Source organism: Mus musculus, chromosome 4 (genome assembly GCF_000001635.26).
Source record: "Mus musculus strain C57BL/6J chromosome 4, GRCm38.p6 C57BL/6J".
In the NCBI taxonomy this organism is placed as follows: Eukaryota; Metazoa; Chordata; class Mammalia; order Rodentia; family Muridae; genus Mus; species Mus musculus.
Window position 1 is genome coordinate 75,584,236 of NC_000070.6, and position 14,022 is coordinate 75,598,257.

Here is a 14,022-nt window from a genome sequence, read left to right on the forward strand (position 1 = left end):
CAACACTGAAGAGAATTTCAAAATTGGTCAATATGAAGCACCACTGTGTTTAATAATGCTTTAGAGCAGGCTTAAGCATGAGGGTTATCAAACATTCAGAAAAAGGCAGTAGAAAACACAGGTGTGGACTTCTCTAAGAGAAAGCCCCAGTTTGCTCCTTTTTTTTTTTTTTTTTTTTTTTTTTTAACAAGAGCCATATGGCAGTTTTGATGGGGTTCATACGAAAGAACATAAATGAGATCATCAGGTGGTTCCTGGGAGTGCTGAATAAGATTAAAGCTGTAGAGCTCACGGATAAATGAAGACTGAGCATTGAGCATTTTTTATAATCAACAAAGTTGATGGTCTTGTTTGAGATTCTCAGAGAATGTCAGGAAAGAGGAAATTCTAAGCTTCAGGCTTCATGCCTGAGTCATTGCTTTGACATAGAATGCACAAATATGAAAGGGATATTAACTCCACATCTGTCAGCACCCTCCACCACAGGAGTTATTGATTACACTGGAATTCTTGCTTTTCCAGTGGTCAGAGGCTTTGACCAAATTGTGAGACTGAAGCAGGAAAACCCCTTTCTTCCTCCAGTTTCTCATAATGCTCCATGTTTTCCCATCAGGCCCTTGTACCAGCAGGGGAAGGGACACTTCTGTGTCAGGAGGTGACCCAGGATGGGCAGGCTACAACAAAGGATGAAAAAGATTGACAGAAAGCAGTGTCATCCCCTGATCAGGTGTTCGTGTTGATGAGGAGAGAAAATGTTGTTAAGCCCCCGAGTCTCATTTTTCTTCTCATTCTCACTGGCCTTTGCAAGGCAGCCAGCTTCCCAGTGAAATTCACATTCTAGATAAGACCCTAGCTGCAAAAATAAGATAGCAGACTTCAAGGCTCACTGATGATGCAAGTTACAAACAAATCAAAATCACAACTCCCTGTCCTGTCCAACAGAGATATGGCATTTATATTAATATTTTGTGAAGTTTCTCAATTAGCAAATGAGGAACCATCATAGTGTGGTGATATGATTTTCCTCTATGTCTGATATTTGCTTTGTAAATCTTTCATAGGGCAGAAATGACATGCTCTCATCATGTAATATCTCAAAGTGAGCCTATGGAAAGGGGGAAGACTTTTTAATAGAATGAGAAATTCTGCAGTTCATACAATGGATCAGATTGTCTGGGAGCTTGCTAGATACCTAGTTACTGCTGGAATATTTAAACTGTGGGAAAGTCATAGGTCTTTTCAAATTCCTAAAATTTCTTATGTCTAGATGTGACTAAAATGTGGTAAACATAGTAAGAGGACACCATAGACTCTCAGATCATAAGAGCCTTAAAAGTAATGAGCTCTGATTTCCTTAGCCTCACATAAAAACAGACTTCTATTTTTTTTTCTAAAATAATTTTTTTCATGTGATAGCAGTTTATAAAGTGAAAGGTATTCATTAAGATCATTTCACTGTCATTTAAATCATTTTAATAGGTCAGAATTTTAAGAAAGAGACAATATTTGGGATTTTTTTCTTTAAGTTTCTTTAACAAGAAATGGACTTGAAATAAAAAAAGTGTTCTTCTATTTGTTGTAATTAAATTTTCCTTTAATTAAAGTTTAAAATTAGCATTCACACTACTAGATGCACAAACACCCTCGCCATTTTCTTAGAAACATTTTTATAAACTACTTTGTAGTTTGTGGAGTCACAGAAGTGGCTGTTCCTTTGCTTGCCTTTCTTTGTACTTTAATTGTGACCAAAAACAAAAGTACTAATACTCATTTTGATACATCTTGCCTGTTTCTAAAACCATTAAGTGCCAGCCAGCTTTATCAGAGTTTAGAAACATCTGTCCAGGCACAGGAAACAGAGTATGTGAAAACCTGGGAGACTGAATACTGTTTCTTTCCCCTGGTAGATGTGCCTGTCTTTGGAGCCTGGGCAGAAGGGCTCTGGGACTGCTCTTAGTAAACAAAGCTGACCATACCCTTACCATTTTCTAAGTGTCCTCCTGATGGATCACAGGCCTGTAAAATTTTATCAGTGATAGTGGATCTTAAAGTATTGAGAAGGTAGCCAAAGACTACTAAGTGACTATAAACAAAGGCAGTTCATTTAGCTAACTAAAGGGTCAACTGTTGTCACTTGTAAGTGGCAAAGATTGAAATTCAGGCAGAGAAGTGAGAAGGCTCTAGGTATGGACTCTCTGTAGGTTATTGAAATAGAAAGTTGGAAGCAACTAGGTAGAATCAAGACAGCTCATTTGGGTAACATGCTTGGCTTCCATTTTATTCTCTTCAGGGTTGCAAAAAGATGGCCATGCCTATATATTCTGGACCTATTTCAGCAGGAACCTGAGAGCTAGCATGCTGGACTTCTCATGCAAATAAGCTCATTGTTCATTTCTGTGCTTACCCCTCACTCTGTGCTGAGGAAAGATTGGAATGTCTGTCAGTAAAGTAAAGCCACATTGTCCAATACACTTACCTTATGTGCTACTACGCATCTGAAATGCAGCTAAGTGATGCAGACCTGTCTCATATGCAGGGATTTCAAAACTTCCTTATGACAGTGAAAAGAGCCCATTAATAGTATTTTAACATTAAGAATCCCACAGTGGCCGGGAGGTGGTGGCACACACCTTTAAACCCAGCACTTGGGAGGCAGAGGAAGGCGGATTTCTGAATTCGAGGCCAGCCTGGTCTACAAAGTGAGTTCCAGGCCAGCCAGGGCTATACAGCAGGACTATAGAGAGAAACCCTGTCTCGAAAAACCAAAAAAAAAAAAAAAAAAAAAAGAATCCCACAGTGGATACCCTCAGGCTATAGTACTATAGTAGATGGAATAGAGTGGTTTTTTAACATCCTGTAATATGACAATGAGAAAATTTAAATTTATATGTGGGCACATTTAACTCCCAATTTGAGAACTCTAGAACAGAACTTTGGCATATTGAAGCCATAGGTATAAGAGTGGATAATCCTGATAAATCTTGTATAAACTCTTTAATATGTAAACATCTTTCACAATTAGGGAAGCTCCTATTGAGAAGACATTTCTCAGAACCCGGAAGATTCGCAGAGCAGACACCTTTTCATTATATGGCTATTTAAGAATGTCATAGTTACATGATTTTGAAATAAGTTTACAGATTAAAAAGTTCTTCTAATAATCTCTTAGCTCCGAGTATCATCAAGTCACAGGAGAGATTGAATACAGAAACCACATTTAGTAAAGGAAACAAAAATGATTGTTTTATGGGCAAATAAGATTTGTGATGTTAATATTCTTTTCCTTTCTCACCAGGGAAGCTAGAGCTAGAAGCCACCTAAAGTCTGAGGTTCCGAGAGGAGCAGAAGGGAACTAAGTGCAGTGCTTAAATCTTGAGGAGAAGTGTGTTGACCAAAACTGTACTTTTCACCTCATAGGAGATAAGAAAGAATATATTCTGAGGCCAGTATAAGTTGCTATAGTCTGGGAGCACTAATTTATTTTATCACCAAGTCCCTTTTTAAATGGTTACAGGTTCATGATGTTTTGATAGAGGCAGGACAAGGAAAATCATACAGTCAGACACTTTCCAAACACATTAGTAGAAACATGGATAGATAAGCTAAAAGGAAATGAAAAGTTTCTATTATAGGATTATGATACTGCCTAATGACATCCTTAGCCTTTTGTTTTATGGAAACTAGAATTTTATTAAATTAGATATTACACAGGTTTTATCTGTCAATCACAGGATTTGGTTAGACACAAAAATGGGCTAGAAATTGCTGTTTAGCAGACTAGTCATAGCCCAAGATTAATTGTAATTAAACTCTGCATCTACAAGATCTAACCTCTCCACGGTCATTCGATTTCTAGTAAGTTAACAAAACTTTTAAAAAGTTCCATGGAAGGTACAGATTCTTTATTGAAACTTCATACACATGGGTAACATCAAAGTCAGAAACTAAGGAGCAGACTAGGTCCTTCCACAGGGAGGAAAAGCACACTCTGTTTAATGTCTAGTGTTAACCTCCTTTCCCTTTCTGCCAAGTGTGAAGCATAGTCAGGTATTGGCAGCAGGGAGCGGGGCAGGGAAGGGTGCCGTGGGGGGGGGGGGTGCAGTGGGGGGTGCTGCTGCACTTCCTAAGGATCTTAAGCACATTCATCAAATCCCATATTTTCATGCAGCTCATTTGTGGTGCTAATTGTTTTATTTGTTTGTTTTTTAAACAAAAAACAAAAACAACAACAACAAACAAGTTCTTCAAAGATGACACACAGCGTTAATCCTATTAAAAGGCCCACTATTGTTTGCCATGCTCCTTTGTCTATAGCTTTAAGAAAGCAAAACTGGAACAAGTCTTAAAGGTTTGTATTGGTGAAAGGGTAGCTGCAGATTACAAGCAGCTTGGTGGATTGTCCTTACCTGCAGCGGTATTGCTTCCTCGTCCTCCCAGAACCAGGCTTTAATTACACAGAAAAGAACAAACTGGACTTGATTGCTCTGTGGTAAGACTGACATCTCAGTGGTTCCCATGAAATTCCTATTGATGTTGCTGTAAAGAAGATTCAGAGTACAAAGGAGCTTTGTGCTGCCCGCAGTTGAGGAAGCATCCTTTGTCTTCCTAACTCAACTGTTTTGATGTGGAAGTCAACACAAGATTTAAAAAAAAAAAATTCAAACACAAATTATCATTTTCACAATTGTTTTCATGGCTGTGCTTCAAAAAACCATCCACATCATGACAATTGATGTTTTAGAGATACCACAAGAAAAAAAGGAAACAAACACTTCAGCCAACAAAACTGGCCATATCTCAGATTTATACTTAGCAAATGCATTGTTTACAATAACTATAGCAATATTATCTCTATATATTGAAAGATAGATGCAGATTTATCATTCAAATGGGAAAGTAAAACCCTTATCAAAATATTTGGTGACATATAAATGCTTTTAAATGCTATTTGAAGTTAATTAAAATGCATGGGAAGTGTATATATGAGGAGGAAGGGCGGGGGGGGGGGGAGAGAAAGGGAGAGAGAGAGAGAAAGAGAGAGAGAGAGAGGCAGACACAGAGACAGACACAGACACAGAGACAGACACAGAGAGGAAAATATAAATTCAGAGCTAAATATTCTCTGGGTTTAAATATGTCAAAAATAATCCCTTCCCATAGCAGAGACAGGCTTCACAACAAGACATTTTTAGAGACACACCTACAGGAAGGTTAACATTTGCTATTAGCTAGGGACACTGGGTAGACAATACAAAATAATGTATAAATGGAAGCAGAGCCACAGGGATACATTGTTTGGTTTTGTTTGTTTGTTTGTTTGTTTGTTTGTTTTAGTACATATATAAAGAAGCCCTGCTAGTAACATGAGAGAAATACCATAAGACTTCATGGAGGAATATAACTAGCTGGAAGTATTTTCAGATGTTTGACTGCATACATATTCCTGATTCTTTCAAGTCTTCAAAGCTCTCCTCTACTTTCTGTTTCTTTCATTACTCTCCATTACAACTATAAATCTCAACTAGATAGAGTGGGGAAGATGAGAAGGACAAAAAATGAGGAGGTCAGAAAATATCTTTCATCAATTTTTTAGGAACAGAACATCAAGAGCTTTTTTTAAAAGTCATTATTTTCCAACTACAATAACAAAGATCTTTAATAAAATAAAAAGTCAAAGAAAAACAATCTATAAAATGCACACAATCTTTCAGCATTCCTGAAGAGAGTGTAATGTTAATAGGAAGAAGCGAGGAATCTAAAACAAGAATTCAGTTCCAGTTAATTCAAGCAAGTTTTTGGCACCCTTGAATCCTCATCGTTCTCAAGTGTACAGAAGGAGTTCTTTAAATAACTCTTGAAAATGGCAAAGTGGAGCTTCAGATTTCAAAACATTTCAGTGTGAAGCAGCCCAAAAGAGCAGCATCAGAACTGTCATCTTCAGCAGCCCATCAAGTGCTGGATACTGCACAGAGTCAGAGTACAGAGAATTAAACCCGTGTCCACTGCCCTTTTAATTTGTGGAGTAAGAAATTTATAAATTTCTGTAAATTTCTAAAATGAAATCCTGAAGATAGTATCTTCTATATAGAATGAGATAATAAATGATGTCTCAAGATAACCAATGATGTGAATTAACATCAATGTTGACTACCTACCGGAAAGTAACAGTATTAGATTTACATTTAATAATGGAGGGTGGAATATGGCTAAAGACCCATAGTATTCTCACAGTGGACCTATGTTTTGTTTCTAGCACACCCATGAGATGTCTCACAACTGCCAGTAACTCCAGCTCCAGCGGATCCGATGCCTTTTTCTGGGTTCCTAAGGTACCTATACTAAGGTGTACATAATTTAAAAAAGAAAACTGCATAGTTATGTTCAATAAGGTTTTTTATTTACATTTTTGATCATTTACTCCAATAGTATGCTAACAAATTAAAAGAAATAAATATGAAAAATGAGCTCAGAGATTTAAATGTTAATTGCAGAAACTGTTCTGATCAAGAGAAATATTGATTATACATTGTCCCTGGATGATCTATTCCCAGACTATGTGAGCATTGTGATTTCAAAATACACTGGGTTAGGTGGGTAGTCTAGAAAGGTTCAAGGTTATTCTGTCTATGAACGAAGAACTATACAGGAAAAAAGATAGTAACAAAGAAAATTGAGAGAATTTATCCAGGGATCCATCCCATAATCAGCCTCCAAATGCTGACACCATTGCGTTCACTAGCAAGATTTTGCTGAAAGAACCCAGATATAGCTGTCTCTTGTGAGACTATGCTGATGCCTAGCAAACACAGAAGTGGATGCTCACAGTCAGCTATTGGATGGATCACAGGGCCCTCAATGGAGGAGCTAGAGAATATACCCAAGAAAATAAAGGGGTCTGCAGCTCTATAGGTGGAACAACAATATGAACTACCCAGTACCCCCCAGAGCTCGTGGCTCTAGCTGCACATGTATCAGAAGATGGCCTAGTAGACCATCAGTGGAAAGAGAGGCCCATTGGTCTTGCAAACTTTATCTGCCTCAATACAGGGGAACGCCAGGGCCAAGAAGTGGGAGTGGGTAGGTGGGGGAGTGGGTGGGGGAGCGTGTGGAGGACTTTTTGGATAGCATTGGAAATGTAAATGAAATGAATACATAATAAAAAATAAAAATAAATAAAAATAAAAATTAAAAAATAAAAGAAAAATAGAAAACAAAAAAAAAAAAGGAAAGGAAAAAAAAGAAAAGAAAAGAAAAAAGAAAAAATACATTTCCAAAAAAGGAGAAGGCCAAAGAAGAACAAAAGTTGAGCTGTTTAGATGATCTTATATAGAGAGTGCGGACTTTTAGGTTGTCTTGCCAAGCACCAACCTCACCTTGGTGGTTTGAATGGAATAGTCCCAATAGACTCATCTTTGAATGTTTGGCCCATAGGAATGGCATTATTAGGAGTTGTGTGGTTTGGAGTAGGTATAGCCTTGTTAAAGGAAGTGTGTGACTGTGGAATCAGGATTTCATGTCACCTACCCTCAAGCCATGTCCAGTCTGGCACACAGTCTCCTTTGCTCCCAGCCAGACCAGAACCAGTCAGACGCATGCTTCATCATTCCAGCCTGACCGGTGTTCAGCAGTGTCTGGACCCTCTGAAAGGAAGGAAGCAGAGGACATGCAACCACAACTGGACTCCAAAATGCATACCACAACAAAGCTAATAAAAATAGTATTCCAAAAATCAATTCTACTAATATTTGAATGGCAAAAGGAACCACAAAAGGAACCAAGATTAGGACTTTGATTGATTTATAAGACAACAAATCTGGTATAACTCTTTCAATGGCATGCTGAATGAAATATAAATGGGAAGATTGCCAGGAGTTGCTGGAAGGACTGTATTTATAAAACCTGTAACATTAAAGGAAGTAGAATTTTGATTTACCCTTTAAAGACCTCTCCTGCATTTTCATAACCCATCCAAACACGGGCTTAACAACGAAGCCAGATTCTGGACTTACTCCTCTCTTATTATTGGAAAAACTCTCCTTAGGATTAAAGCAGCTCTTGTTTCTAAAAAAATAAATAAATAAATAAAGGAAAAGATAAAAGCCACCTATTAATTGTGCTCTGGAAGAATAAACTAAGATCCGATTTCATAGTTTAGTGATCAAATTAATTAGTGATTTTCAACATTTAAAAAAGCACATGTGCTAAAGCACTGAACTCCTGCCCCTGGTGAAACATTTAAGACCCCTTTGAGACAGAAATGGAGAGAAAAATAATATGCAACATAATGAGAACCATTTCATGCTATTTAGTGATGTTTACTTCTCAGAATTCAATTACTTTAAGAGAGTGGCTTACAACAGTCACTGCATTAAGAAACTGGGCAAACAACAGAGTTTGATTATTCCTGTTACAGTGCTGACATTCCCCCTCAACCCCCCCCCCCCCCCACTACATGCATATAAGCACATGTGGAAACCAGGAACTCATCATGAGCTGTACTATTGTATTCAAGCTTATTCCTGCCTATGGTGTTGTTATCTTTTGTCTCGGTTTACCTCCTTTCTTTCTCTATGCTGAAGAGTCAGCAGAATTGCATTGGTAAGAATAGTCCCATGAAAACCAAGGACTGTGTGGGAAATTCATGTAGAAATAGCCCTCAAATACAACTTTTTCTTAGAATTATCCGTCAGTGTTTGCTTAATACCCACACAGGGCAGGTATTCATCATGTGGGTTCATCCAGAAAGCTGAAAGGAACAACACAAAACTCTTTATGCTGTTTATAACTTTCCATAGTTTGAAAATTGTTTCATACCCTATCTCTTGCCCTACTGAATACAAGTCACTGAATACTTACACACTCAGTTCCCAAAGTCTTCTTATAGAGTTCAATCAAAAATGGCACAAATAAATCAAATGTCAAAACACCAACCATGATTGATATTCAGTCTACCACAAATAGAGGACAAAATCCTCCTCTCCTCTTTCTTCCTTCCTCGTGCTCTTCTTTCTCCTTATCAACTCTTAAAACCAGTAAACTGATTTTCAGACCCATCCAAAATGAGGCAAAATCTGTGTCATAATGAATGGATGTCCAACTAAACTTTCTCTTATAATGTTGCTACTACTTCTCTGGGTTCTGAAGAATTCAAAATGTGTACTTCTGCTAGGACCTCCATTTTAAAAGAGCCCATGTTCTGTTTCTTTTTTGTTGTTGTTGTTGTTGTTTTAATTAAATAAATGTAAACTCTTAACGCTTTTCTTCCAGATCTAGGGTTTTAAATCATCATACTGTGATACCTTCAATGTGTTCCATTAGAAGTGAAAAGAACTCTTCTCAGATTATCAGCTCATCAGGCAGATATGTATTACCCTAAGGTGCAAGACAGTTTCCAGGTAAGACTGTGTTTCATAACACATATTTTGCATCTGAGCCTGAAAACTATAAATTTACTAAAGAAGTAAGAAAAAAAAAAGAAGTAAGGAAAAACTGAGACAGGGTCAAACTTTAAGCATCTCTTTACCTGTGCTAACATGGGCTGAATTGGCAACCATGAAGAGAAGTTTTGTGAATAGCAAGTGAATGATATCAGACAATATATGTAATAGAGTGATAGCGTATGATGCTGGCAATGGGAAAACTTGGATGAAAGATACAGGAGTCTATGTGTTGTTATTTTATATTAATTTTAATTAAATTATTTTATTTACATTCTAAATGTTGCCCCCTTCAGGCCCCTCTTCCCCAAGTTCTTCACCCCATATTCTCTCCCATTTTCTTCTGAGAAGAGACTCCCCCATCCACTTACCTACCCTACCTCACCCAATCCAGCATCCCCCTTCCTGATGACATCAATTTTCTACAGGATTAGGCACATCCTCTCTCTGAAGGATGAAGAAAATACAGTCTTCCACTACATATGTGCCTCTGGCCATGGACCAGCCTATATATGTGCCTTGTATCCTTACCTCTATAAGACTTTTAACATGAAGAAGTGCTGGATTTTATCAATGGTTTTTCAGCATCTAATGAGATGACTGTGTAATTTTTTCTTTCAGTTTGTTCATATGGTGAATTCCAGTGATGGATTTTCATATATTGGACTATTCCTTTACCCTTGGAATGAAATCTGCATGATTATGGTGGGTGATGCTTTTTATGTGTTCCTATATTTAGGTTGTGAGTACTTTATTTAGTATCTTTGCATCAATGTTCATAAGAGAGATTGGTGTGAAGTTCTCAGCTTTTGTTGAGTCATTGTGTGGTTTAGTTATCAGGGTGACAGTGGTGACATATAATGAGGTGGGTTTTTGTTGTTGTTTTGTTTTGTTTGTTTGTTTTGTTTTGTTTTGAGACAGGGTTTCTCTGTATAGCCCTGGCTATCCTGGAACTCACTCTGTAGACCAGGCTGTCCTCGAACTCAGAAATCTGCCTGCCTTTGCCTCCCAAGTGCTGGGATTAAAGGCATGTGTCACCATGCCCGGCATATAATGAGTTTTAATTGCTCCTTCTGTTTCTATTATTTAGAACAATTTGAGGAGTATTGGTCTCAACTGTTCTTTGAAAGTCTGGAAGAAATCTATACTAAAATCATGTGGTCCTGGGATTTTTTTTTTTTAACAACAGCCTGAAGTCCCTATACTGAGCCTCTCCAAACTCTCAGTCTGCCACCTCTCCCCCAGTATCCTAGGCATCTTTGACTTTGTTGTGTCATCTAGGCGTTAGAACCCTGAGGAAGCTGGCACCAAGATGCTGGGACTCCCTAAGTTTCCTGACCTGATCCCCATTTGTCACCAGGGTATTCTCAGAGCACCAAGGCAGGTCAGAAAACAACTGGTATCTGTGGCTGAATTCCCAGTTAACCAAAATTAATCAGTTGGATGTGAGACATCTTCCTGTGCACTGTACAAATGATTTGGTAGGCCTTTTCAGTTTCTCTTAGTCCCCAAATAGGGAATCCCATGACTAGAATTCAGAAACCAGGCAGGATTCTAGCTTCAAAGGGTTTCTATGACTTATCACAGAAGGAGGCATCCATTTTTAATAAATGCTTTTTATCATGGCATCTACTGAGGTTTAGGAATGACGGTTCCTTGAGCCAGAATGAAGAGACTAGCTCCACAGAATTTGTGGTGGAAGTATCTCAGTGCAGCTTCCTTATGTTTATCCTGAAATTTACAAGGGGGAAAAAACAGTTCTATCAATCTTTATTAAACTGAACAAGATGGACATTTGTCGGGACAGCTCCCTGAAACTTCTAGCTGAGTGGCCTTATAAATTCAAACCCATAGGCCACTACACATTCCTACCAGGCTTCTGTTATTTTGCAAGAAGTCCAACTCCCACCATTCCAAGAAGTTACCTGGTCCTTGAGTGGGTAGAGTTTACAAGTTAAATGTGGGTATTGTAACTTCAAGTTTTTACCATAAAAGTCCATCCACTTGTTTGGTTAAAGTTACTACCTAAGAAATCAAATACTTTGTGAGTTATATTTATAGTTTGTTACTTTAATGTTTTTATCAGATAGAGAAGTTTTCCAGTGGAATATTTATGGGTACTTTTCTGTATGATCATATCATCTTCAAATAGAGATACTTTGAATCCTTCCTTTTCAATCTCTATTCCTTTGTTCTCCTTGAGTTGTCTAATTGTTTCTTCTAAAACTTCAAGTACTTTATTTAATAGGTATGGAGGGAGTACACAATCTTGTCTTGTTCCTGATTTTAGCAGAATTTCTTTTTTAGTTCCTCTTCATTCAAAAAGGCATGGATTTAAAGGCAGAATTCCTATAATTAGCAGCCCTGTGAATTATCAGGATAGAGTGCTATACCCAGAATTGAGATAACTTAGTCTAGCTAGCATTTTCCATTCTCACTATGCACCTACAAAGAAAAACCCAGGCCTAGTTGAGGACAGACTGAGTGATATAGTTACATGTAAACATGCTTCTGTAGAAAAGAGTATCTGCTGATCTTGAGGCATTTCTACTAATACTGCAAAAAATATATAAATTAATTAATTAAAATGTTAACTCTTTTACAACTCTCATTAGCTTCCCCAAAGAGCAAGTGATGAAAGATATTTTTGTGCATGGTATATTCAAATGCTGAGTTCTGCACCACAGAGATGTGGTTGCAATGTGGACATGGTATGTCATTTTTATAAAGTGTCTCCTGTCTCAATGTTGTGTAAAAATTGTCCTCCTTCACCTTTGATTGTTTAATAAAAATATAGTCATCTTATAACAGGGCATGAGAGTTAAGGCATGACTTACATTCCCAGTGAAGGGAGTCCCAGGTAGAAAGGCTCATGAGAAGAGTCATCAGGAGACAGTTGCCATGTGGAAACAAATCAACCAGAAGCAGCCAAGACAAGATTAAGATGGCAAATAATGTAACGGAGCACCTGGCTGACAAGTAGCTAGCACAGTCAGGTTAGAATAGATCAGAATCTGCCAAGGATTAATCTATAATTCTATAGTTCTAGAAGGTTAGTAATAAATGACAGGTTTCCATGTCATTTTTTGGAAAGAAGGGATGGGATCAAAAAGGCTCAAATTATAACTACATGCAAACACAATATAACCTCTGTTTTAAGGTTATATCTTACCTTTAACATTCTTTTCCATTTTCATTCTGTTTGTTCTCCTGTAGTTTAAATGTTTTCAAAAAGGCTCTTTGAGTCTCTGATAACCCAAATTATCTGTTTCATACAAGGTTAGAGATAGAAGCAATACTTACCATCAAAACCAAAATCATATTTGAGAGAGGGCAAAATCAATTAGCAGAAAGTGAATAATAAAAATTTACTGATATATTGTGCCTTATAAATTATATTAGTGGATCTTCTATTGTCCCAGGCATATACATACATACACTATACCAGACAAATCCATATTGCTTAAATTTCTGATGAAGGATTTCTGATGGAGAAAGAAGCCAGAGAAGTTTGTCTTTTCATACTCTATAGAGGCATCACCAAGTGTCTTTCTGAACTGACACAGAATTTTTTGCCTTTCTCCATGACTTGATCTGTAAGACAGAGGGGAAATACATCTTTCATAATGGAATTGTTATGAAATGTATAAATAATGTCTATTTTATTTTACAGTAACATTATGCAAATGTCATGCAGACACTCTAAAACTCATATGTGTTGTTTAAGACAGAGCATCACATGAACAGGAGATGCTGAGAGGGGGGAAATGTCCTTCCATACTTGGCAGCTCTTTGCAATCATGGGGAGCTGTTGCTGTTTGCCCCTCTATGTCCAGCTGTTTCCTTCTGTTCCACCTGATGCAATATAAGGAAAAGTCCCCGCAGGTTTCTGCAGAGGCAGCCAGCACTTAGGTTGTGAATTTTTCCTTGAGATGGTGAGAAATGGTCTCTTTTTTCTTGATCTTCCCAGCCCAGGGAAGAACTTCACTAACTTTAAAACTTTGCTGGACTTAGTTCATTTTTTTGACTTCATATATGAACAATAACTCTTCATGAGTTAATTTATTCCGTAAATACTTCACAGGCTATAATAAACGTTCTCTCATAACAATTATTACTATGCTGTGTTGGAAGCATTAGCTCTTACTGTAGTTAGTATATCTACAGGTAAATGTTAATTTCTCATGAGAGTGTATAGCTTCCTTCTTTAGGATCTGCTGAAGATTATATGTAAGGCTTTATAAATGTTGGCATAGTTGACAGTGAGAAATCTTAACTGTTTTAGCTAAACTCAATTTATTTGTCTTTTAAACCATCAGAATCTTCTGAGATTTCTGCAGGCTGCATGCTAAACACAGCATGTTAATGAATGCCTCTAATTGGAGCAGATCTAAACATTTAAAACAAAACAAACAAATCAAAACCACTTGCACTGAGTGACTTCGACTAGAAAGAATCCATCTCCTTGCAGAAGTTAAATTAGGGTCATGTATGGAAATAAGTATTATAATAAAATAAGATCAGAGACTTTGGGTAGAAGATGAGTAGGTGAGAACAAATTCATGAAATCAGTTGGGTACAACAG

General features: G+C 37.4%; 1 long non-coding RNA gene across 1 annotated transcript in view; it reads right to left on the minus strand.

The window, feature by feature from the left end:
- Window positions 1-4,520, minus strand: part of Gm42300 — a 29,125-nt gene extending 24,605 nt beyond the window's left edge. The window contains exon 1 of the long non-coding RNA XR_881370.2: window positions 4,407-4,520. This is a non-coding gene — a long non-coding RNA (predicted gene, 42300). The remainder of the gene's footprint in view (window positions 1-4,406) is intronic.
- Window positions 4,521-14,022: the final 9,502 nt, after the last annotated feature.